This window comes from Aquila chrysaetos, chromosome 1 (genome assembly GCF_900496995.4).
Source record: "Aquila chrysaetos chrysaetos chromosome 1, bAquChr1.4, whole genome shotgun sequence".
Taxonomy (NCBI): domain Eukaryota; kingdom Metazoa; phylum Chordata; class Aves; order Accipitriformes; family Accipitridae; genus Aquila; species Aquila chrysaetos.
This window is the reverse complement of record NC_044004.1, coordinates 22,966,881-22,993,220: the sequence shown is the minus strand read 5'-3', so window position 1 is coordinate 22,993,220 and position 26,340 is coordinate 22,966,881. Positions and strand designations below refer to the sequence as shown.

General features: G+C 36.4%; 1 long non-coding RNA gene across 2 annotated transcripts; it reads left to right on the top strand.

Annotated features, from left to right (window-relative positions):
• The first annotated feature begins 787 nt into the window (after positions 1-787).
• LOC115346503 lies at positions 788-20,671 on the top strand. Of its 2 annotated transcripts, none has more exons than XR_003925149.2 (3): positions 788-971; positions 16,792-17,047; positions 20,518-20,671. It is a non-coding gene; the product is annotated as an uncharacterized LOC115346503 (long non-coding RNA). The 2 variants fall into 2 exon arrangements; XR_003925148.2 differs by having other exon boundaries at positions 16,792-17,112.
• The last annotated feature ends 5,669 nt before the right edge of the window (positions 20,672-26,340 follow it).

Below are 26,340 nucleotides of genomic sequence, written 5' to 3'. Positions count from 1 at the left end.
AGTAAAGAAAAACAGTTAGAGATAAGACACAGTTTTAAACTATGGTGTTTTTGAACTGTGCTAAGGATGTAAATGAAACACGTGTGCTAATTATGTGCACCAGTATTATGCATTAGAAGTAGCTGAGAACCCATATTATATGGACAATATGCTGCTTTGGAATGATGTAAAATGATTATGCTGTGTAATTGAGACCAAGTTTTTTAAAAGACTCTTCCAAAATAAACAGATGGACAGCCTTTCCAAAAAAACGTTATGATTACTCTATGTCCACAGTGATTCATGGTAATCTAGCATTTTTACTATAGGTGGTTTATGAAGCTACGAAAAAAACAGATAGAAAGTATTTCATGTACATAAAAATGATAGGCTTTTTGGAAATCTTAGAAAATCCACCTTTAATAAGTATCACCAGCCAACAACTATAACATTGGTGAGGTGATAACCTTATGTTACATCCTCTGTAGAAATAGGATAGTACAATGTAGAGTTCATGAGGCCTGTCATAAATGCTTTTCTGAAGGATACTGATCTCATCTGTATGAGATCACACAGTAATATATATTTTTACCTATGTAAATAGGTAAAATTTGCAGGATTATTTCAATGCCCTGGAAAGCTGACAGTGGTCTACTATGGCTTTGTATGACCTCTAGCACCCATATGACCTCTAGGAATTAAACATACCTGGATATAAAACATAATGTCATAGAATATCTTCTTAATGGTAAGTATCTTAAAGAACCAGCTGAGAAGGGGGGAGTGATAGAATGGCTTTGGTGGGCACAACCCTGACCTCTTCTGATTACTCAGTATATTTTCTCTCTGCTAACTTCACGAGCTTCTGGGAATGCTTAAACCAGGTCAATGTTTATGGAGACCCTGTGTCTGAAGCTTCTACTTATACTTAAGTAATCTAAGAAAATCAAGAAAGTTACTACAGGATCGTATCTATAATCAGCAGCTACAATGTAAAGTCTACATTTAAATTAATTTGATTTTGGTTAATTTGCCTACAGGCAGTATAACAACAACAGGAGGGTGCTGTAGGAATCTCAAATCTATTGCAGTCTGAGTCTTATTCAAAAACATAATCCCTACTATAAAATATTTTTATTTTCAGGGATGTATTTTCAAAGACAGTTTTAAAAAAACTTTTCTTAAAAAGATCCCTTGGTGGATATGCAATTTTTTTTTTGCATGAAAGGTCACCAGCCATATAGTCTATATGCAAATGTTCTGCTATATGGCATCCATTTCCTAGTTAAGCAAAAGGAAGTAGGGACAATCCTCAGAGCTTTTTAAGGATTTGATTCTTTAGGAAACAGTGTAGGGTAGGGCTTTTCAAGAAATTCAATGACATTCACATTAAACCCAAAATAGAATATTGAAAAGTACTTGAAATAATTTGAAAACATAAATATCTTTTAAGTGAATGGACTAAAAGGAAGTTGAATTCCAAACTGTTTTGGAAAACTTTTTCTATTACTTCTACATCTCAGCATTACAGGTCTGAAACTGAGAAAACTGTGTAAATTCTTTCTTCTGTTTTGTTATATTAATGCTCCTTTTTTGTATCAAAAGGTACAATGAAGGACAGCTTAGTTAAAAAATAACTCATTTTGCATTCTTCCTCACTAAATCTCAATTATATGGTTTTTGTACAATACAAAAGCATGATGCAGTAATATAATGAGAAAAGCATTAATAACTACACAAATGACAAGAAGAAGAAAAGAACATACCTGGCGCCACACAAAATGAATTTTAAAAAAATTACATAATGGAATGCATCCTATTGCATAAAAAACATGCAAACAAAATTTCTTTAAAACACATAGGGAGATTCAAAAACAACAGTAATAAATTCATTAAAAATTAGTTATTAAATTGACTAAAAGGCAAAAGATAATCTATTTACTGAAAGATTGATTTTATACAGTTTCATTCAAATTCCACATAAATGCCTTTAATTATTTTGTCCCAGTTTTCTTTGTACGACTGAAAAAAGTAGGACTGCATGTACCTTATTTTTGTCAGTACCAAAGCTCTCATTACACTAGTAAGAATTTGATTTTTGTTTCCTGTAGTTTCTTTAAACATTTTTCTTGTACAGACCTAGTTTGTGAGCTCTTTTCACTGTAATTCATTTATGTGGACTAAAAAAAGTCAACACACAGGGATGTACAAAACATTCAAGAAAAATAAAAACATAATTGAGCCCAATCTTCAGTAGTTCAAAACAGTCCAATAGCTCTGTTTATAGTCATTGGCTGAAGAATTATTTGGAATATGCTCAAAGGGTCTGTGAATCTTCTACAGTTGCTACCTGTAGTGCTGCATATCAATTTTCAAGTTCACATCCACAGGCAGGATAGTTCAAGTTTTTTCCATAGTCTTTAAGGGGTGTACCCCTAGCCCTTAGCATCTTACCTAGGGTGTTCCCCTAGCCCTTAGCTTTATCATCTTATTCAACACTCTACTGTCTATTCCTCCTGTTTGTCTTCTTGACACTCTACACTTTATGACCTTTTTCCAGTCATTTACCTTTGCCTATCAGTTTAGGATATTCTATGATGTAAATTTTAGGAACTTCTCCTGCAATAAGCCTACTGTCTTCCTATGAAAGAGAAAGGAAAAAAGCCAAACTCAATAATTAACAACATATAGACAAGAATTAAATTTTGCAATGAAGTACATATTAGAAATAGTTCCTCAGCTTTTAGCAGCTTTTTGTAAAAGCTCTAATCTTTGTCCTTCCAGTAAATATGCTTCTGGGAGGCTTGCAAAAATACCATAGAGAAAAGCATTTCTTTTATTCTTACATAATGACAGTCTGAATCCTTTCACTTGTTATGCTTAATTGTTCTACCATGAAGGAAAAACAGAAAGTATGATCTTTTGCTTTAATCTTCTTTTTTAAGAAGCAAACAATGAAAAGACAGTGAATCAAATAGGCAAAGATCACCATCTTTTAATTTAATATTGTTATAGTTCCATTCAGTAGTTCAGTCCCAAATCAGAGAATGTATGAGACTGGAGATGGCATATCGTTACATAGCAAATGTCAGTAGAATTTTAAGAATATTCTTTTAGTTAGAATACTTCATAAAATGGTTTATCAGTGCAGCAAAATAACAGGGAATTTCTCAGATTTTATGTCAGGACACAGAAAACTTGTAAGTTTATGAACACCTACAAAATACCAAGGGTCCTGGCCTTTTTAAATCTCAGTGTGGCAACTAATTGTACATTGGAATATTTTCAAAAGGTGGTAAAACTCCTTTGGTTAAAATTCCTTTAGGAGTCCTTAAAGAGAACAACAGGATGGATAGTATGAAAACATAGGATCATCTTTTCTTGATGAGCATCAATTTTGCATTTTCAATAAAAAAAAAATAGTAAATGTAGTTTGCTTAAAAAGTAGGAGATACATGGGAATAGCTGATTTTCTGGTCACTAGCATTTATTTAAAAAAAAAAGTAGACAATGGCTTGAATAAATATAAGTGAAAACTGCAACATTACTTTTAATGAAAAAGTAAATATAAAATTTAAGTGCATGAAGTGGAAACTCTTCTACTTAAATATTTTATTTTGATTTTGAAGTATTCTTGGTTTATGTGGGTTTAAAAGTTTTCTAGAAATAAGAACATTTTTAATCATTTAAATATTTTTGAAGGTAGAATTGTAAAACATTCATTGTTGTCTCTGTCCTAAAGTGGCTGCAGGAACAAATGAATGTATAATCCTGGTTCAGAAAAGCACTTATTAAGAATGTTCCTTGCTTAAAAATAAACATGTGAGATCTACATGCTACACCAGATTAGAATCTAATGCATCATAAATATGTGTAGTATTTTGAAAGTCAGCAGGAGTTAAGCTCTTAATTCAGTTAAGTGCTTTTGTAAAACCAGTGCCTATATGCATCCTTAGGTCTGTGAGGATGTTAGAAAAAAATAGTCCTTTATATCCTGCTATTTAGTTGACACAAAAATGGGTTGCAAATATTATTTGAAATAATGAAATTAGGTTGCTTGCACCATAAAGAATGACACATTTACCAATAGGTCTCCAATACAGAGCACTCAACCTTTATCAGCACCAGGGAACAAGTTCTTATAAGGATAGCAGAGAGTAAACAACCAACAGAATTCCCTCGCTAAGAAGTAAAAGCTGCTCTAAAATGTACCATTTAGGTCAAAAAGTTGTCTTTTACAGGGAGGATGAACTATGAGAAGAAAAGACATTATGGTGTCTGTACCTGAAACTAGAGTTGTTTAAATATAGCTTTATTGTTATACTGCTTTTGCCAGGTTGCTTGCCTAGTTATGCAGGGTAACATCCATCTTTGTGAAGGGCAAAAAACGAGTGAAATCCCCAAAGACCCCTTTGCTTTCTTCCTTTGGAAAAGAGAATGAAGAAAAGAAAATATAGGTCTTCATTTGACAATTCTGTACATGTTTATTTACTTTTGACAGATACTAAATGTTTTGATAATAACTTTTTAAGTGAAGTTTGCTTTTGTTTGCTTTTTTCTCCTTTGCACTTCTTTTAAATTTGGAACATGTTAGAATTTTTAAGAATTAACATAGAATGATTGCTACTACAACCGAAGGATCAGAATAGCAGACTGAGTTGTGTGGTTGAAAAGAGCAACAAAAACATCCACACAGGCAAATTCCTTCAAACAGATTTAGGACTTTATAAAATATACAGAAATTGAATGGGGGATTAGTTAACTTTTTTAACATTAACCTTCCCTCTAGCTATTCTTTCCAAAGAGTTTGTCCTTGCAAAAAAAAATGTGTATGGTCACCTATAGCAAAAGGTACTTTCTTGGAGGTTTCCATGTTTTTGATTTAATGCAGCACAGCAAAGTAATGATAAATCACATGCAAGTTCCATACACCTTCAATGCACCTTCAGCCTGATCTGCAGTGCTCACGCTGTCATAGTCTGAGTCCCTTCTGGACAGAGCTGCCAATCATGTTAAACCATGTGAACGGCTTAGTGACACAGACAGATGTTCACAGAGAATGAAACACAGACCACCAAACTCACTCATTTGTGAATTTGACAGGATTTGAACATAGGCCTCCAGTGTGAAAGTCTAGTTCATTAATCTGGTAGTTTCTTTCAATTTTATTTTTATAAGATATTCTTGTAAACAAAAACCCCTCAACCCTTTACTAGTGCTGCCAACAATCCAAAGCAAGCACACTTAGCCCCATTCCAGCTTTCAAACTCTGCATCCTTCTTTATGATTTTGTGTAAATTTAGAAAACAGCCTTTCATACCAAGCTCTGAACTGTGTTTCTCAAATCTTCTTTCAGTGGGAGAGAAACATGATACTGAGGTTTAAATATAATAGTTTTAACAAGAAGAGAAACTCAGGAAAAGGAAGTACCTTAATACAAAACCTGAAATACAGGAACACAAGAACTGAACAGCCTACAAAAAATTACAAGACAAAAGTTATTCGGGTGATAAATTTTTACATAGGTATGATTTTCACTCAAATAAGAAAGCCAACAAGGTTCTTGATGGCTACAGTAAGACAAAAAAGCATTACAAATGTTTTTCCTGTGTCTATGGTAAGGCCATAGACACATAATGGAACAAGACAGTAGCAGGGATATATATAATTGAGCTAAAATATACAATCACTGTACTTTTAAAACTTACTTTTAGAGAAGCCTAGGTCTGCTTCATGTAATAATGCATTTTCTTTGGTTATAAGTACTGTTTGTTTGAGGTGACTTTCTGAACTAAACTGGTTTCCTCCAAAAGCTTACCCAACCATCTTTATTGAGGTTTTTCAGCTTTTATGAGACTGTCTATAACACATACTGCAGAAAAAAAAGGTCAGATTTTCATATACTGGTTTTTATTAATTCTTTTGCTTGATATTTTGCAAAGCAAGTAACCTATGTGTTCCATTTCCTGAGACAAAACTAAGGCAAAACCCAGAGAAGAACTTAAATCCAGCAATGGTGAAGAATATCTAGTTTTCAGAGAACTGTAAGCATAACACTGAAGCTGGACTAAATCATTCAGGGATGATTTTATCTTCCAGGAATACTTCTTGGCCCTTTTAGACTTGTTCACAACAGTTAACCTGTGTGCAAACTTGTATTTGAGACTGGAGCGCATTTGCTCTTTAAACAAAATTCAGCTGTCCCTCAGGGGCCTAAGGAAATCCATAGGTTTAAATTGTCTCCGTACATGTGGAAAGTTAAGCACATAGGAATGAGATCCCCAAAAAATTTGAATCTTCAGCAGGAAGCTACCTAAATTAGTGAATACAAATTGAAAAGGAATTTCTCCTGCATCATTTTCCACTGCAGAATTTTTCTTCCACCAACAGTAAAGATTCATAAGACTGAGCTTTCTATTTGAACTACAAGTCTTTACCTTTTTTATATATTGTAGTTAAAAAGAAAGTTATTAAGTAATTCAGTAATCACAGTATTAACCCCTATTTCAGAAAGCAAAGAAAAATTAAGACATTTTTAGAGACGCTATTTGAACATCTCCTACCTCCCAATGAAGTCTTCCCGTCAGTAGCAGGGAATAATTGCTCTGTCAACTGCACTGGACTCTTGTATTTTGAATAGAACATCCAATAAGGTGGAAAGAGACTTCATGAGGCAGTCGTCATGTTATTTCCTCGAAGAAGGGAGACATGGACTCCAAACCATCCTTCAATAGTCCTTTAAAATTTATATTAGATGCAGTTATTTGAGAAGAAATTTAATCCCTTAAAACTTTCTGAATTTTTATCTAGTGACCATAAGATTATGCTACCTGTTTTACTTTACCTCAAATAATTCTTTATTATGGAATGGAAAAAAATCATTTAACTGAGAAAGACTGATAAAGAATCACCATAGATAATCCTATATACTGGAAGTTATTTCAGTAACCTACAAGAAAATGAAAATTTAAGCCTCCTCACACTGAATCTGTCAATTCTCAGATGAGTGTTTCAAGTTACCAAACTAGTGAACACTGAGATGTTGAATGATTACTGTCCATAATTCATGGTTTGTTTGGTTTTTTTTTTCATCAGCAATTGCAGATATTCTGAGACTGACAGTAGGTATGCAATCCTGTGAGGTGGACAGAAGGAATCCCAAATTTTGGCCCTTCAATTTAGTGACTTCCTGCTTAGGACTGAAAGACTTCAGTAGTTTTAGTAATAAAAAAAATATACATATTAAGGAAAAGTTAGATGTGCATTTGGTAGATGGCTGGCTTAACCAAAGCTAAGTGATACTTAAGCAAGTGTCAAGCATAGCCAGTTGGTTACATTACCTTTCTAATTTTTATTTCAAAACCACTTTTAACTTCAAATATTTAATTAAATATTAGTTTAGAAATTAAATTTCAGACTCAGCTTGATTTTTGCAAAAAAATTGAATGCACGAAAAATGAAGAATTGGCCTTTTCCTCTCTTTTCCTATCACCAGAGAAACCTCTTAAGAGTAGAAAACTATTTCTTGCTCATTTCTAGTTAAAAAATACATTCTTCAACATGAATCCTTCTGCACATATTCGCTAAAGAAATATTTCTTTCTTATGTAAGGACTTAATCTTCTAGAACACAGTGTCAAAGATAACTACAGACAGAGGGTAGGCAACAATTTCTTTTCAGACACAAATGAAACAATTATTGAAGCAAAAGAGTTATATACTGTATCTGGAAGGAATGCATTTACATACTTTCATTTCTAGAACAGGCTTCTTGCTTTGAAATGGAAACAGTTTTCTAACTTAAAGTAGGTAATTACACACTCCATTAAACAAGTAATTAACAGATTACAATTTAAAAAAAAAAAACTTGAAAATGAGCAATTCAGATGCTAAATGCGAAGCATACTGTTATAATTAGCATAACACTTTCTGAAATGGATTAACAAATACACAATGAAATGAAAAAAAAATTCTATTTTCTCCATGCAAATCATATGCAACAAATAGCATTTTATGAGCCAAATAATACCATAGTATAAGAAGAACCTAGTGCAAATACCTCATGTAAAATTACTTTAGAAAAACAACAACAACAACAACAACAAAACCCCCACAAACTCCAAACTCTTAATTCCCTGAAGAAATAGCTAAAAGTTTTGGAAGGTTACTATTATATATGCACCATGCTGGGAGCATTTGTTATATGAAGAAAACAAAAGGTCAAATGCTTTTTTTTACAAGCAAATATGTTGCTTCTATTAACTTGAAGATGCATTTGAAATTTTACCTACCAGTCTTCTAAATATCAGGAAAAGCTACCATAATGCAGAAGCACTATCTGATACTTTATGCTTCCATGTCTTGTGTTTATTTTGTACATTGTTGAAGTTTCTCAAAATAAAAGTTAATATGCCCAGATAGGATAGTGAAAGGCATGAATGGGTTTATGAACTAATTTCTTCAGCTCCCTCACTCCAGCTAGCACATATTGGCCACCTGTCTATTCCACCAGTACAAGATGTGTACTTTTCAGCTGCTGCCTTGAAGCAGTATTAACTCAAAATTAAGGAAATGGGCTTTAACGGGAGCCAAATCCTTTGTATATTGTCAGCTTATTTCATCCTCTTTATAGTTGTCTGGTTTTATTTTTGAAAATGTGCTAAATATCAACTGTAGACAAAAAATGATCCAGACAGACAGAATCTAGTTTAACCTCTTTCCAAAGGTGCTTAATTTAGCTGTTCCCCTAGATTCTTGTTTTAATCATTTTACTTCAAGAATGGTAAAAATTTTTCTACACTAACAGTTCTTCTAACCTACAGGAAGATTTTAATTATTCAAACATTATTTTCAAATGTTCTTTCTTCCATAAAAGGGAAGAATTAAAATAAGTACTAATACAATTTTTCATTCTTTTTATTAAATCAAAAGAATTAATATGGTTGGGGTTTTTTTTATCAGGAAGAGAGTAGAATGAAATAAACAATAAAGAAGAGCCTGCAAAACTAAAACTTTAGGAATATATTTTGAGTGAAGTCCAAAACAAACAAAAAAAATATTCATGTTCTGTCACTTCCTTTTTTTTCATTTTATTTTTTATGAATTCTTGAATCCAGCTACCAGCAACCCAATCTTACTTAGTTTATAGGACCTGACAATCGAAGCCCATGGCAATATGGCTGCACAGGAGCAATGTTTTGTTGAATGCATTAATGTCACGATAAACTGAATTACTCTCTTGTTAATGAAGTTGACCTCTTCTGGTGTTATTGCTAGCCAGGGCAGTGGAGAAATTCAAATATCCTGGAATCACTCAAAGCTTAATCTGCATTGAAACAGAGCGACTACAAAAAATAAATTAAAAAAAAAGCATTGTATAATATTGTATCAAATGCAGTATCTATAAGTAAAGACAACTGCAAACCTTACAAAAGGGAATTGTTATAGGGCAAATATAATATCATACGCTAATGTGATGGGTTGCTCCCACATAGAACACAGTAGTTTCTTCCACTTTCATTTACCCCATAGCTGTTTTGATGAAGTACCAGCTCATATGGCCAGGGGGAAGAGGGGCATGAGATGGAATCAGAAGAGCAAGGGTAGTTATTCCTCTGAGAACCAACAATAATTGCAAATTCTTTTTTTTTGTTTTTTTGGTTTTTTTTTTTACATGTCTGATGAGAAATGCCAGTGTCTAATGGGTCAATGTTATAAAGATTAGTAAAGGTCACAAGGGTCAATAAATTACATAGTTTATGAAATCAAGTAAATAAAGCTCTTAATAGTTTCTTTCTTACATATGTCTTTTCCTTCGTTAGCAGTCTTTCTTAGAACACTTTGACCATTTAAATATTATCACAGATGGTCCTCATCCCAAGACCATGCATGAGATTAATGGCAATTTAAAAGTTTGTCCTTTCATTCTTCCAGGTATTAATGAATGCCACAAAAGAAATGTGAGAATGCATTAGGGATGCATTTTCTTACTGTATTGTATCTCTTTCTTCTGTGAAGGAATGATTTGTATGAAATTATAATTTTCTATAAAACTTCAGGAATCTTAAGACTCTGAAATGATGAATAGTTGAAACTAATTTCATAATCAGTTTGAATGTAATAAAGACAAAAGCCTATATATACACATATACACATAAATGGCAGCAAGGGACACTTTACTCAATAGGTTGTTATCATATTGGAAAATGCCCCAAACGGCAAACTCTTAGTAGTTTTGATTTTTTGTTGTGGTTGTTTTAACTCTGCAGCTATAATTCTGGACTTGTTACGTTTATGTAGCATTCTTATTTACTAATGTTCCCTTTCCCTATAATGGAACATTGTTAAACTGATTATGTTTATTAAATTTGTATTAAAATTATCTATTTTATAGAGTTATTTAATTTCTGAGAATTTAGCAGAAACTTTTGATGAAAAAAATCTTATTCACAAATAATTCCTTTCCAAATATATGTTTTAATGACACATAAAGAGCAATTCTTTTCCTAGTTATTTCAGATATAGCTTTATTGAACCTGGGACTTTTGCTCCTGAAAAGAGAGATATTTGATCATTAACTATAGATCTCTCTAAAACTGACCCATACATCTTCAACAGCAAATGAATGTCCAGAGTTTATAGTGTTTCTATAGAAAATAAAAAGTTGATTTTATTATCTACATTTGAGTTATTAATTCTGATTTCCATTATATTTAAAAAAAAAAAACACAAACAAAAAAAACCCCTCTTGATAACAGAACCATTAGACTAGTAATGAAGTGAATAGCAGCATAAGTGACTGTAACGGTCACTTTTAGATGTTATAAAAGCTACTGCAGGAAAAACTTTAATCTAGAAAAGTGCTGTACACAGCCAGCAATTCTGATCCTCTTTCTGCACCTGTCAAAGACAAAATCCCTCTCACTTCCTATCTGTGAATTATTTTTATGATTAGTCCTCTTTTCAATGTCATACTTTGCAGTATAATAATCAAGATGTGGATGCAAAACCACATCAAGAAACACTAGCTACAGATAGTAGCTAGATACACTAGATACAGATGCATGTACAGATAACAAAAAATAATAATTTTAGCAGACAAACCAATGCAAATTCACTTGACACTGAATCTGGATATCTTTCAATACTGATTTCCTCTGTGAAAACAAAGTAACATTAATAATTTAGCCTTGTTACAGACTTCAGCATAATTCACAAGCTTGTTCCACTGCTGGAGGAAGCATTTTGGAAGCTCAGTACACAAACATATCTTTTGGAGGAACTTCAACAGTTTTTCTGTTCAAGCAAAAGCAAACAGTTTCTAATAAAGACAGGTAAGGGAACTAATTTTCTCTTTCACTAAATTTGGAAGAAATAGACGATGAAGGAGAAAATTCCTATTTTTATTTTGTAAATTTTTTCTTCTAACAATGTTCCTTTACATTTTAAATGAAATTGTAAAAGCTGTATGAGTAATTTATTTGTTATAGCAGAATAGTATTTCAATTTCTTAAAACCTGACAATAGGAGAATGCTATATTTTTGGTAAATAACATTTATCAATTTCAGTGTGAAGATTAGTTTGATTTAGATTTTGAGGAAACACACTGTGAAAACATTACAGGTAATGTCACAAAAATAATGATCAATATATTTGAAAGTAAACAATTAAAAATTCTATTATGTGATTCTTTACTTTCTTTTACATCACAATAGCAGATGGCTCCCTCTTGCCAGAAGTAACCAAAATCCAATAGATGCCCCAGGAACATCGGTAGCCAACTTTAGGGTTGAAGGAGTTTTGCCTTTAACTCCCAAGTGACAGATCCTGTGTATTACATTCAGATTATTAATTATGCTGTCATTGTTGTGGCTCCTGCTGTAACCATTAGATATCAGAAGTAAATGTGTTTTACTACTATTGCCAGTTAGTGAAAATTCCCAGTAACTTATGTACTGAAAGCATAACTTTGTTTCACAGAATATCCCACCATGAATTCTATTCCTTGTATTGGACACCACGAAGTCTTGTTGCATCTTCCAATGTGATTTCGGAACGTCATCTTTATTAGAGGCAGACACACAATAATACTCTACTAAGAAAGTGCAATAAACTTTCATTTTACAAATATCTGGCAACTCTAATTGCTTTCAGTCAGACTGCAGCCTCAGGTGATCTTAGTTGAGGTCTAATACTTAAAAATAGCCCCTTCTTATAATTTTGCAACCAATTTTTAGTGTTGATCTAAGCAAAACTGCTCAGTTAAATGTTAATAAAATCTGTGAGATAATTTTATAGAAGGCTATTAATTTCTATTTAGATTTGCTAGGTAGGAAACTGATGACCTGCTCTAGTTCTAACCAGCAAGGTGTGGCATAGCTCCTCTGTGCAAACTGTAGCTGCCTACTGCAGTGATAGTGCGGTAATTCTTCAGACTTCTGTAATAATAGGAAATGTAAGGTCTTTATAAAATGTTAATCAGGAGTACAGGTCTCATGACCAGACCGTGGGAGAGATACAAGCAAAATGTATTTATAGTCTATACCTGAGTCCTTTGTTTTGGTCGCTCTGCCAAAGAATGTCAAGATGAGTTAGGAAGGACTTTGACTCCATGTCAGATAGAAGCATTCTGGATTTTGAGCTTCCTATATCATACAGTGTTTGATCTGCCTGCTGGAATCATCTGAGTGTCTTTCCATGCTCAACCCCCTTGTGTGTCTGAGGCTTCAGCACTTTCAGTATATTGAATATCTTGGAGGACCTATGTGCTTCCACATTTCTGAAGAATTTGAATTTAAACTAATATATCTAGATGGCATTGATTACAAAAGGGAGGGATCACAAGTAAAAATTGGATATTAAACTACCTTTTCTCAATATTATACTCCAAGGCTACATCTAACTTCAGGGTAGATGTACACTGAATGTAACACAGAACAAGTTCTGTACTCCTAGAAGACACTGCAGTCCCATCCATCCTAAGATTTTGCCTTCTATGAAAACAAGGGTGTGAGGAAAAAGGAAATGGAAGAACATGTATAGAACTGCATGCCTTGGTCCCATAGTGACACTGAAATGGAATCAATAGAGGAAGATATCCAGATTTCAAAACTGATATGTAGTTCTAAGACATTGATATATAGTAAATTTTCTGCGTGACATATAAAGTTAATGATGTTATATGACTGTAAACTTTACCTCATATGTTAACTCTTAATTAACTCTTCAGAAGGAAGACAGAAAATATTTGTTCCACATTTTATTTAAACAAATATAAAAATGACCTCTTGATTAGGGTGGTGTGTTAAAATGGAGAGGTATAATCTTAGTAACACATAAATCCTCATATTCTGAAGGTCTAGTATCCCAAAGAAAAATATGGAAACTCCAGTGTTCAGGTATTAAAGCTATAATGGGTTGGTTCCTTAACTAAAATAAAAATCACAGAATCACAAAATAGTCGAGGTTGGAAAGGACCTCTGGAGATTGTCTAGTCCACACATACCCCCCACACTCAGGTAGGGCCACCAAGACCAGGTTGCCCCAGGCAGTGTCCTGTCAGGTTTTGAATATTTCTAAGGATGGAGACTCCACAACTTCTCTGGGCAACCTGCTCCAGTTCAACCAGTTTAAATGCAAAATTTATACACATTGATAAGATCCCTCTGAGACTTCTCTTCTCTAGGCTAAACAGTCCCAGCTCTCTCAGCCTCTCTTCATATGATAGATGCTCCAGTCCCTTAATCATCTTTGTGGGCCTTTGCTGGACTTGCTCCAGTATCTCCATATTGGACATGTAAGTCCATGTCTGTCTTGTCCTGGGAAGCCCAGAACTGGACATATCATTCCAGGTGCATCTCACTGGTGCTGAGTAGAGGGGAAGGATCACTTCCCTCAACCTGCTGGCAGTACTCCTTTTAATGCAGCCCAGGATACTGTTAACTTTCATTGCCACAAGGACACGTTGCTGGCTCATGTTCAACTTGCTGTCCACCAGGACCCCCAGGTCCTTCTCTGCAAAGCTGCTTGCCAGCTGGTCAGTCTGAAGCATATACTGGTGCATAGGATTATTCCTCCCCAGGTGCAGGACACTACACTTCCCTTTGTTGAACCTGAAGAGGTTCCCTGTCAGCTCATTTCTCCAGCCTGTTCAGGTCCCTCTGAATGGCAGTACAACCATCTGGTGTATCAGCCAATCCTCCCAGTTTTACATCATCAGCAAACTTGCTGAGGGTGCACTCTGTCCCATCATCCAGGTCATTAATGAGGGTGTTAAACAGTACCAGACCCAGTGTGGACCCCTGGGATACATCACCAGTGACTGGCCTCCACCTGGATTTTATGCCACTGATCACAAACCTTTGAATCCAGCTAACCAACCAGTTTTCAGTTCACCTCACTGTCTACTTATCTGGCCTGTACTTTTTCAGCTTTTCGATGATGATCTTATGAAAGACAGTGTTGAAACCTTACTAAAATCAAGGTAACCTATCCATTGCTCTCCCCTAATCAACCAAGCCGGTCATCTCATCATAAAAGGCTAATAGCCATTTCCAAATTTTTAAAGCATCAGTCACGGACAAATTTTACATGTCATCCAGACAACCCTACAGAGTTCACATCATCTTTGAACTAAGCATCTTATAAAAGCAAGAGAGTTCTGTGGAACTTTATGGACCACATGTCATGCAGTCCTATATTCCGAAAGTGCACAGTTTGTGAAAGGTTCCTCTAAGTCTTTTCATTGCATGTAATTTTTCATAAAGGAAAACTAGTATTTGTTTTCCTACAATTCATGTGTCCAAGAAAGAAAAGACAAAAATAACTACTTTTAGCAGTTCCATCTAGGCTTAACAAGCTTACAGCTACAAAATGTAAAGGTTATAAAAAATGTGCATCAACTCTTTACGAAGCGAATGACCACTGAGTAAGAAAATCTTGAATCTCCATTGCCTGCCTCTCTGCACTGTCATTTGTACCTGTACAAAGAAGGTATAGAGTGCAGTTACAATAAAAGTCTCACCTATTTCAAGTACAAAGTAGCATTTTTTGGTCTTATTATGCATAAAAATATGATTTCAGAAAAGATTTGAGGTCAGAATTTTGGAAGAAGTTATAAATCACTTCTAAAATGTTTTCTTGATTTTCAAGAAAGGTGGTAGAAATATTTCTTGTAATGTTTTTCATTCCCAGTCTGAGACAAAGTCTAAATATTTAATCAGGCACAGAAATACAAATTAAAGTACGTTAATAAAAATTATGCATACCTCACTCACTATAGTTCCCTGTAATAATAATTAGAGAGACAAAGTGACTGCCAGTATGCCACAGGGGACTTTCCTTTCAGTACGCTTGAAGCTGTAGGCAAAGCTCTTGTTTATGAGAGCTATATGGGAGATATTTTATATTTCATAAAGTACTTCATCTATTTATCTGTGATAGATTCAGTGACAAGGAGGAGATCCTTCTTAATCTGGTGCTCATCAGCATGTATTAAAAATCTGTGCTGGTCATACTTAGGTATGATATATGTTTCCTAAGTTTTCAGTGTTTCAGCAAAAGCGTCGCACAGTATGCTGAAAAATCCCACATTACACTCATTAGTGCTACTTGCGTACCATTGCTTTGTACATACCTCATCCATCCAGCTGTTAATATATCAGTGTTAGAAATAGGTTTGGAACACCAATGTCAGCATCTTGATACAGAGGGCTGAAACAAACACATTGGTTATGATTCTCAATACTACCTAAGAGATTTGAATGTTCAGTTCCCATTAATTAATATCCAAGTCCCCTGAGTGCCTGACTATCTCAGCTTTCAGCTCCTGTGAATCTTTCATTAAATAGTATGAGCTTTGACACTGAGAAGTTCAGTATGTTTAAATGTTCATACATGGGATGTAAAATTCTCATATAATCTGAAAAAAAGTTTTAAAAATACATAATAATATGCAAAAAGCTAACATACTTCAGAGATATTAGGTATGCTTGTTAGCAATATTTAGAATTACTCTGACAGCTTTCATTACAGTTCCTCTCCTATTAATTTCTTTAAATATTTCCTCTAAAGAAATGCATTCAACTATGTTATAATTAACTTGGCTGCCAAAAGATATTATATATCATCAGACACTCACCGGCCTAAGGTAGTCAAAGAGTGGCAGTTGTATTGTTCAGTGTTTAATCAGGTCAAAGCTGTGGCAACTTTAATTATAGTTATTGTCAAGCTGCTGCTTAATACTTGCAACAAACCTTGTCATATGTCAGCTCTTGAATCTTTTCTCTTAGCCATGTGTAAGTGAAAAGACTGTACATGTTAAATTTGACAAGCATGATTCTATAAGAAATATTGGTATATTGCTATTTAAATTTGGGGTGATTTGGACATGTAGTGTGAGGATAGGAAGTGGGCAAACAAATTTAGGCAGAATGGAAAAAAAAAAAAATCCTTACTCTTGTAGCTAACACAGAGGATAAGAAACAAGCACCGAGAAACCGAGGCCAGCAAACTACAAAATCCTGTTCTTTTAAAAAAAAAAAATCCCAGTACATATAAAACATTGTTTTAAAAGCAAAATGTTATCATGTATCATTATAATTTATCCGAGTCATCACACTACGCTAAGGATGTAGACCTGCCGTTCATACATCTGCCATCTGGCTCAACAAAATAAATAAACCTAGTGGTATTTTGCCCTCTGTGTTTCCAATTTAGAATTTCTCTTGGTGCTACATAAATATTATAGTTTACAACAACGTTTCAGTATTTTTTCCACACTAACAGTTTGGTTCATTCTCTATTTCCTTCCAGGTCTATCCGCACTGTTTAAATTCTGCTTGGATCCCAGGGTCCCGTCTGAAGCAAATGAAATAACTTCTTTCAAGAAAATGAACTGAAAGGTCACTTGGCTTCAGAATCTTCTCCCTGTAAATCTGCCACATCTGAAGGATGGATAGGGTTTCATTCTCTCTGCTCGGGACAATCCTTCAACATTATTCTAGCATGTATCATATCATATCACAGTATGCCTCCACAAGCAACAGTTGAGATGCATGCATCCCACACTGTGAGTGTCATGTTACGAAGAACAAGACAGCAGTCTCATTACTTGTCTGGCAGTCTTATATTTTGGTAAGGGGTGTTATAAGCAGAAACACCTAAAATGTGTCAGAGTACAGAATGGCAGTTTAGGGATGAGGAGGCAAAGAAACTCATCGTCTGCTCAGTCTTTTGCTGCTGTTTCTTTGGTGGTCCAGCAGCTGTGCTCTATAGATGATCTTCTGAGTGGTGAGTTGAAGGGAATAATCAGTCCTCTCTACCTACTGGCTGTGCTCCCCTGTCTGGGAGCAGGTCAGGAACTGAGCATGGTAGCAAGGCCAATGGGGGCAGGAGCCTCGCCAGCAAGGACCCTGTCCCACTGTACCTGGGTAAGGCAAGTTGGGCAGGCCCAGGGGTGGCAGATGGGGTCAGCCCAGGGTCGAGATCACCACACAAGTTTGTGATGATGATGCAAGTCTGAGTCAAGCCATTAAGTCAATCCACAGTTCAGGATCAAGCCCAGCAGTGGTAACTGGTGTCAGAAACAGCCCAGTGATGGCCAGGCAGGTCTCTAGTGATGGAGCAAGGCTGAGGCCAGGTCAGAAAGTCAATCCACAGGTCAGGGCTCAGATCGACAAGGTCCATGGCCAGGCACATGTACATCTAGGACAGAGCTAGAGGCAGGTACAGGTAAAACATATCTCAGGCACAGACTGATTGCCCAGGCTTGAGCTTAAAGGAAGCCCAGAGACCAGGGGCTGGGTTGTTGCCAGAGGCCTGAGGTAGGTCTGCTCAGAGTCTTTAAGGCCTATTAGGACTCTCAGGGTCCTGCCATACTGTTAGTACAGCTCAGGAGGCTCTTGGCCACCTTTGCTGCCAGGAGAAACTGCTGGCTGATGTCCAGCTTGCTGCCTGTTGGCACACTGAGGTCCTCCTCAACAGAGCTGCTCCCCAGCTATGTTGCAGGGGCTTCTTGTTCTCCAGGTGGAGGACTTTACATTTATCCCTGTCCTTCCTCCACCACCACTGACATCATTACTCCTTGTGACTTCTGGTTCTGTTGGAACATTTTTCCCATAAGGCATACTGCACCCTCATTCTCTACAGTGGATGGAGGCTTACCTGGCCTAAACTAGGCATACTAGCTGCCCAGACTGATCTGTTCCAGTGGCACACCATTCTGGGCCATTCCTTGATTTGGGTAGTTATCAGCATAATGCACAGAGCTGAACAGCAGAGAGGGACAGCTCAGTTGTTCTCCTGAAAGCCGCTTTCAAGGGAAGGTACTTGTAGCAGCATGACTTCATCTACTCCTTATTTAGAGAAGGCTGATGAAGCACAGAAGTAGCACAGCACATACAGGCCAGCTCCTCCTTTTTCTCTCCCTCTTGTGTACACCTGCTGTATCCCTTAGCTCAAGCAGCCTTTCTAAGACTGCTGCCTGGGTAATCTCAGAGCATTACTATCGACACCGTATATAAGAGACAGTCACCAACAGCAGTCCCTGGGATGCCATTTGCCAAGGAATGATGGTCGTGGTTTAACCCTGGTAGACAACTAAGCCCCACACAGGCACTTGCTCACTCCCCCATCCATTGGAATCGGGGAGAAAATGGAAAGGGTAAAAGTGAGAAAGTTTGTTGGTTGAGATAAAGACAGTTTAATAATTTTTTTTAAAAAGAAAAAGATAGAAAAGAAAACAATAAAGAGAGAAGAAAAAAAAGAAAATAAAAAAATAAAATCAAGAAAAACAAGTAATGCAAAAAAACCCCCAATTGCTCACCACCCACTAACCCATGCCCAGCCAGTCCTGTAGCAATAGCAGCCCTGGCCAACCACCACACCCTGACCAGTTTTATTGCTAAGCACAATGTCATATTGTATGGGATATCCCTTTGGTCAGTTGGGGTCAGCTGTCCCAGCTGTGTCCCCTCCCAACTTCTTGTGCACCCCCAGTCTACTTGCTGGTGGGGTGGGGTGAGAAGCAGAAAAGACCTTGACGCAGTGTAAGCACTGCTTAGCAATAATGGAAACATCCTTGTATTATCAACAGTTTTCATGACAAATCCAAAACTCAGCACCATACAAGCTACTATGAAGAAATTTAAGTCTATCCCAGACAAAACCAGTACAAGGACTCTAGCACATTCAGACTTTGAATATGGTATGCCTGTATCTTCAGGAAGGACTTGTATGGAGTATCTTCAAACACTCCAATCTCTTTGTATTCCACAGGTTTGGTTTAAAAGAGGTCCTGGCTGTAGCTATATACAGACTAAAACCCACTCTCTGACCTAGGAGAACACAGCAACAGCCAACCAAATAGAGAACCCAGAAAGATAGATTGTTATAAACTGGACTGCTCATGGGAGGTCTTCAAGGCATAAACTTTTGAACAGGATAGTTATTCACTTTTGATCCAGTTGCATAGAGGAGAAAAGCACAGAAGGAAAAGACCTAAGTGCATGTTAAAGACAATGACAGGAAACATCAAGTGCTTTTGCTCATTCACAGTTTCCTTGTACTCGTGCATCTTACTCTAATAATCCTGTGCTTGGGAGGCCACAAAAGATCTAACAGTTTCTTTAGACTTGTTTGTAGGTAGATTCCTCATTCTTTCCTCCAGTGTGTCCCGCTCCAGCCATCCTGGAGGGACTGAGGTCCATGTCTGCCTCTTCACAAGTCCAGTAGCCAGCTTGCCAACATTGTGACAGTGGACCGATAAGCATATTTTCAGGGTGGATGATACAGAGAGAAAATGGTTGTCCTTTGTTTTATGCAATAGTCAGATTCCCTACATTTTAATTTCTGGATTGGCTGACCTTGCTGTAAGGTTTGGTATTTTTTGATTTATGTTTTTTTTTAAGTATATTTTAGTATAATTGTACTGCGGTGTCTTTCCTTTCTAGGGACTTGTGAGTCTTCTGCATGTTTCCTTCCCCTGTGTCTCTATGTTGTCAGTCACAGATGAGGGCTCTGCACAGGAGTTAAGACTATGTGGGAGGGCTGCAGAAGTCTCCTTGAATTGCTGCCTATCTGCACTATACCTGTGTATCTCACTGAATGGGGAAGTTATCTGTTAAGCTTGTGGGGTACTTGCATTACTGTGGTGGGTTGACCTTGGCTGGATGTCAGGTGCCCACCAAAGCCGCTCAAACACTCCCCCCCCCCCCCGCCCTTCAGCTGGACAGGGGAGAGAAAATAAAAGGCTCATGGGTCGAGATAAGGGCAGGGAGAGATCATTCAGCAATTACCATCACAGGCAAACCAGACTCAACTTGGGGAAATTAGTTTCATTTATTACCAATCAAATCAGAGTAGGATAATGAGAAATAAAACCAAATCTTAAAACACCTTCCCCCCACCCCTCCCTTCTTCCCAGGCTTAACTTTACTCCTGAATTCTCTACCTCCTTCCCCCTCATCGCCTCCTGGGGACAGGGGATGGGGAATGGGGTCAGTTCATCACATGTTGTCTCTGCTGCTCCTTCCTCTTCAGGGGGAGGACTCCTCACTTTCTTCCCCGGCTCCAGCATGGGGTCCCTCCCACGGGAGACAGTCCTCCATGAACTTCTCCAACGTGGGCCCTTCCCACGGGCTGCAGTTCTTCACGAACTGTTCCAGCATGGGTGTCTTCCATGGGTTGCAGTCCTTCAGGAATAGACTGCTCCAGTGTGGGTCCCCCGCAGGGTCACAAGTCCTGCTAGAAAACCTGCTCCAGCATGGGCTCCTCTCTCCACAGATCCGCAGGGCCTGGCAGCAACCTGCTCCAGCGCAGGCTTCCCACGGGGTCACAGCCTCCTTCAGGCATCCACCTGCTCCAGCATGGGGTCCTCCACGGGCTGCAGGTGGATATCTGCTCCACCATGGTCTTCCCCACAGGCTGCAGGGGAATCTCTGCTCTGGCACCTGGAGCACCTCCTCCCCCTCCTTCTTTACTGACCTTGGTGTCTGCAGAGTTTTTTCTCTCACATATTCTCACTTGTCTTTCCAGCTGCAGTTGTGCAGGTTTTTATCCCCCTTCTTAAATATGTTATCCCAGAGGCACTACCAGCGTTGTTGATGGGCTTGGACTCGGCCAGTGGTGGGTCTGTCTTGGAGCCAGATGGCATTGGCTCTATGAGTCACAGGGGAAGCTTCTAAAAGCTTCTCATAGAAACCATCCCTGTAGTCCGCCCACTACCAAAACCCTGCCATTCAAACCCAATACAAATATCCAAGTCTGGCCCTATAGTAATAGATTCAAAGGAAAGAATGAGCCCATGAGTATTAAGTGCTTGGGAAGAAGTAGCCTAATTTATAGTTTATGAGTATATGAGTGAGTGGGGTGAGTAACTTTTTTTTTTACTTTGGTGGAAAAGGAATGTCTATTACTGTTTGGGGACTTCTTTTTTAGAGGTGGATGTAAAAAAGGTCTTTTTTATTTGTTACATGAAGAGCTTTTATGCACTCATTTAGGTAGTTTGCATTCTGATTGTGAAGGTTCAGAGTCTTTTTTTCTTCATGATTATGTTATTGGTCTGAAGTACATGTATGCAAGTAGCATCATGAATGTGCTGCCCATCCCAAAAACCAGAGCAACTAATAGCCATGCATAGGTTAAAGGGAAGGTGTTCTTCAGCTATAAATGCATTTCTCACTATCTTTTTAATATAGATGTACAAAAAGAGTAGACTTCATGTCAATGTTGAAAACATAAAAATTCCTGTTGCATGTATTTCATGTATTCCTCAAATTTTCCCACTGAACTTTTGCCAAAGGGTTCCTAACAATGGTCATGATTCATCCTGATTTAGGCTTATCCTGGATGAGGTGGATTCCATGTATTCTGTGCTGTTGAGCAGCTGGATCAGGAAGCATGAGTATGAAACAAATGGTAAATAGCATTGTGGACATGAACATTTTCCCTTTATAAAACATGCTGGTGAGATAACCTACTGCGTGTGGATTAGACAACAAGCAGAGATAAGCACGCTGTGTACTACACGTAAAATAAGTCTTCTGGTGAAATACTGAGCCAGCATTTGGTTTCAGCTGACCAGGGGCCAGGACTTACTTTTTACTCTTTGGTCACATGAACAGAATAGTATTGTACGTTGTTCAACCACAAGAAAAGAATGAAACTCAATTTGGCAATTGTTTTCATGGATATATGCCAACGTGGGAAGAATGTGAAGACTTAGGAATCTTGGACTCTTCCATATTCATATTATCACAGACCATAATGTCCCATAACTCTTCACTTATCTTTTTGTTGAATCAGTTCATGTCTTTTCCTCTGTTTCTCAGTGTTCAGATTATTCCCCATTTGCTGCAGAGATAGTAAAATCTAATAAATCTGTTCTTGTAGTCTACAAACTACTATGTATGTATATATTTCCCACCATAGTAAAAAAACGGTGGATCATCTATCTCTCTGTCTTATGGAATTTCAGTGTCCTTTCTAATTGTTGCTTTAAAAGCAATTAAAGAATTGAATGATTGAAGAGTGCTTTGTGTACCTCAGTGTAGCCTGTTCTAGGCATCAATTGTTTTTTCCCTCTAATAAAAATAATAAGACTCAATTCCCAGTTATGTAGAGGCATAACATGATACAGGGCTAAAACCCAGTCACCTGGATGTCCATTTCTAAGGAAGAGCCATGGTTCTTGGTGATTCATAACACTAGAAGCCATATTTTGCTTCATATCAGAGTAAGTTCTCCAGTTAAACTCACTAGGTAGTATTTTTTTTCCAAGAAGGATAGAGGCTTAGAGCAATAGAAAAGCCAGCAAGCAATATAAAAAAGCTGGTAAGGGAAGACATCCAAAATTCTTTTGCCCTCTGTTATCTTATAAAGCCTGATTTCTATAGATGCATGTTCCTTTGCAGAAAGCTAAAAGCATCACAGTGCAGATAGCTTGGGTGCTTAGGAACTCTTAAGAAAATTAGGACTTCTGAATTATTTATGTTGATTTGCAGAGTTGGAAAAGTAACAGTTGGCTTTGGAAACATCATGGAAACACTCCTGATTTTAAAATCTTTATATATGTATTGGTAGGCTTTAGAAGGGTATACTCATTTTAACTAAAGTTTTTACTAATGTATCACCTTTTTTCAGTTTACGGATTGAAATTTCTTCTGTTCAGCATAATGAATGGAATTCAGAATTACTAATGGTAGTCGTTTGGAGAATATAAAGGTTTTACTGGAGTCGGAAAAGTTATTAAAGGACATTACCTTTATCTGTTAATCTGTCATCACGATTATCTCTCTAAAATCAAACAGGTCATATTACCTAGGTTTTGGAAAATAGCCATGGGTAGGATGGATGCATATCAATTATGAATCAATTAATTTATGCTATAGTTATGTAAACCACTATGGTTTAGTGTATGTCAGGTTTTATTCTCTTTATGAATTTCTTGAGGATAAGTTCTCAGGTCGTAGCTTCTAATTTTTCAGATAATTTCTATTAGAGGGTTATGATACACAAATCATTGGACAAAATAATTCAAACAAATGATAATAATAAATAGCTTACATTTATATAACATCTGACATCTTGACTGAATATCCACTATCTAAGTAATGTCTTCTTTTATGCCACTTGAAACAAAATCCATCCCTCATGTTTACCTTCTCTAAGTGCTAATTGCTATTTTGCTGTGAAAGTAGGCAAGTAGAAAGGCAGCTCTTCCCATATTAAGGAAAAATATTAATGGTCTTTCTGAAGGAGGTCTTTTGTGAAAAAATTCAGCGGACAGCTGGGAATAACAGAACCATTTATAGAAAATTCTGGTTGCTTTTGACATGTCAGAGTGGCAGCTGCGTGCTAAGAAACATTCTGAGTATTTATTAATAGCAAACCCACAAACTAGTCTTTGAAAAATGTTCTTTTCCTTTTCCTTTGGGGTTGCTTTTACATAAAATTGTACTAGAGATTATTACTAACTAAATAATTAATATATCTTCCTTATGATGTATCTTCCTTATGTTGGTGACTAATGCTTATCATATGAAGAAACGGGAATGTCTTCACGGTGGCATTATTTGCCCACTGACCAGAGAAGTAACACAGTTACAAAGATGTACCAGTCTTCCCCCAAAAAATTTTGAGTGTTTTCACAACCTGGTATTTAAAAAATGCCTGATAAATAAGCTGTTCCTGAGATGACAATGACAGCAACAGCAAACACCACCAAACAGCAAACAACAACAGTAACACAGACCTCCATTTTCAGAGTGATCATAAAACAGAAATTCTGGCAGTGGATCCTGAGTTAAATATCACATATTTAACAGCTCTATATTTAAAACCTCTATCCTCCGGACAGTTTTATCCTTCAGATATCTTGGTATTTTGATTGATCAGTCACAAATTCATGTGCTGTAAATACTGAAGAGTTGACATTAAAAAAACAGTCTAAATTGGGAGTGATAAAATACAGAATGTTATAGTTTAATGTAAATAGAATTAAAAACATGGATCAAATATTTTTGTTCTGTGAACTGCAATGATATCTAGTCTATTAGTGGTAATTTGTAAGAGAAATATTAGTAAACATTTAGAGGTGAATTTCTCAAAAGTAATAATGACCTAATTCTACTTTCAGTAAAGTCGGTGGTAAATTTTCATTGCATGTAACAGGAAGAGAATTTGGCCAGTGCTTTGTGAACTCCACCTTTAGGCTAAGCATTATTCAAGTGCTTCATTAAAAATTCTGCTTGTTTTCTACTTGGTTATTATTCCTATGGTGAGCTTAATTGCTACTATATGAACAGTGCATTTGACTGGAGCTATTTATTAGTTTCCAGTTGATAAGCATTCACTTGTTATACACAGCTTGTGGTAAGTTATGTTAAACAGTACCCTACTTCTGTGAGTGTAGTTCATATGATGAAGTCTGTAAGTGTTAAACCATATAGAGCAATTAGTTTCTGTTGTCATTAACTGACAGCAATACCATTATTCGTTCAGATGCTGCAAATTCCTAGTCCCTCTACTTGCATGAGTAAGTATTATTCAGGCACTGCATTAAGCTCAGCATGTGGTTAGGGATTTTCAGAGGTTGTGCAAGTTTCACATTTCATACATGTACAACATTCCATTCCAAGTTCATACCAAAAGCATTTAGTTTTGCAAACCCTTTTTTTCCCCAATATCAAACCCAGAAAGAACCATTATGATCATAATAGTAGGCAGAAAAATTGCAACAATTAATACAACTGTCAAATACAAGAAACATTATTTTTTCTATCTGTTATATATTGAATCATTAAATGTGCTTGCTTTCAGTCTTTAGTATTTGACTGACTTAAATATTTAATAATTCTTCCTCTTTATACCATACAGTTCTGGCATATTCTGACTTCCAATTTCTTGTTTAACTGTGGAGCCTCATCAGGAACATCAAAAAAGTGCACTGATCCCAAGAGCAGTTGGAGGAGTGAAGGAGAAAATAAGTTGTCACACACATGCATTTTCTAAAACACTCACAAAATTGTTCAGATGAACAGTGTATGTAGCCAGTGCATCTTTTTAGCCATCGTCCCTCTGATAAAATATGGCATTGTTTCAACAGTTACGTGTTACATAGGTGGATAGTTCCAGACTCTTTTTAGTACACAAGATTCAAACACCCCTTTCTATTCAGTGTTATGGTAATCAACAAATATACCTTCTGGAAACATACTTATTTAACTCCTTATTCTCTTTTAGTATCACTTCAATACAGGCACAATTTGATAATTTTCAGTATGTTTCTGTATTCTTCAACAGGCTTTGACTAACAATTTTTATGTTGATGTGTATCTCTTTTTCCTTCTCATGAAGTCATTCAACATACTGCAAATCTACAAAAGCTGGAAAGACAGATGTATGGTATTATACCATAGACTTGTTAATACTAAGTATGTTTATTCTTATGGAAAGCTTACTGCCTATGTTTAAAGGATCATATTTTCATATGCACTTTGTTTTCTCATACCTAATGGCCAAAGCTAGATGTATTTTTTGCATGTATTTTCTTTTATATTTTATGTCTTCATTATGTCACACTGTAACATCAAGTACTCCATTTTCACATCACAATTCTTCTTCATGAAAGTAGTGTTTTCACTTACTAAATATTTGTAAAAATAAATGTATTCCTGAAGTTTGTGTGCAGTTTTGTATTTTACTTAAAATGTCAGCTTTGTGTACCTTAATTTCAAGGTACATTGAATTTCATGCATATGAGGATATCTTGTATTCCTTTTGTTTATTTTCATGAGTTTAACCATGTTTTTAAGAGAAGCCATTCTGAGTCATTTTCTGAGGGAAAAATAAAATTGGTATCTT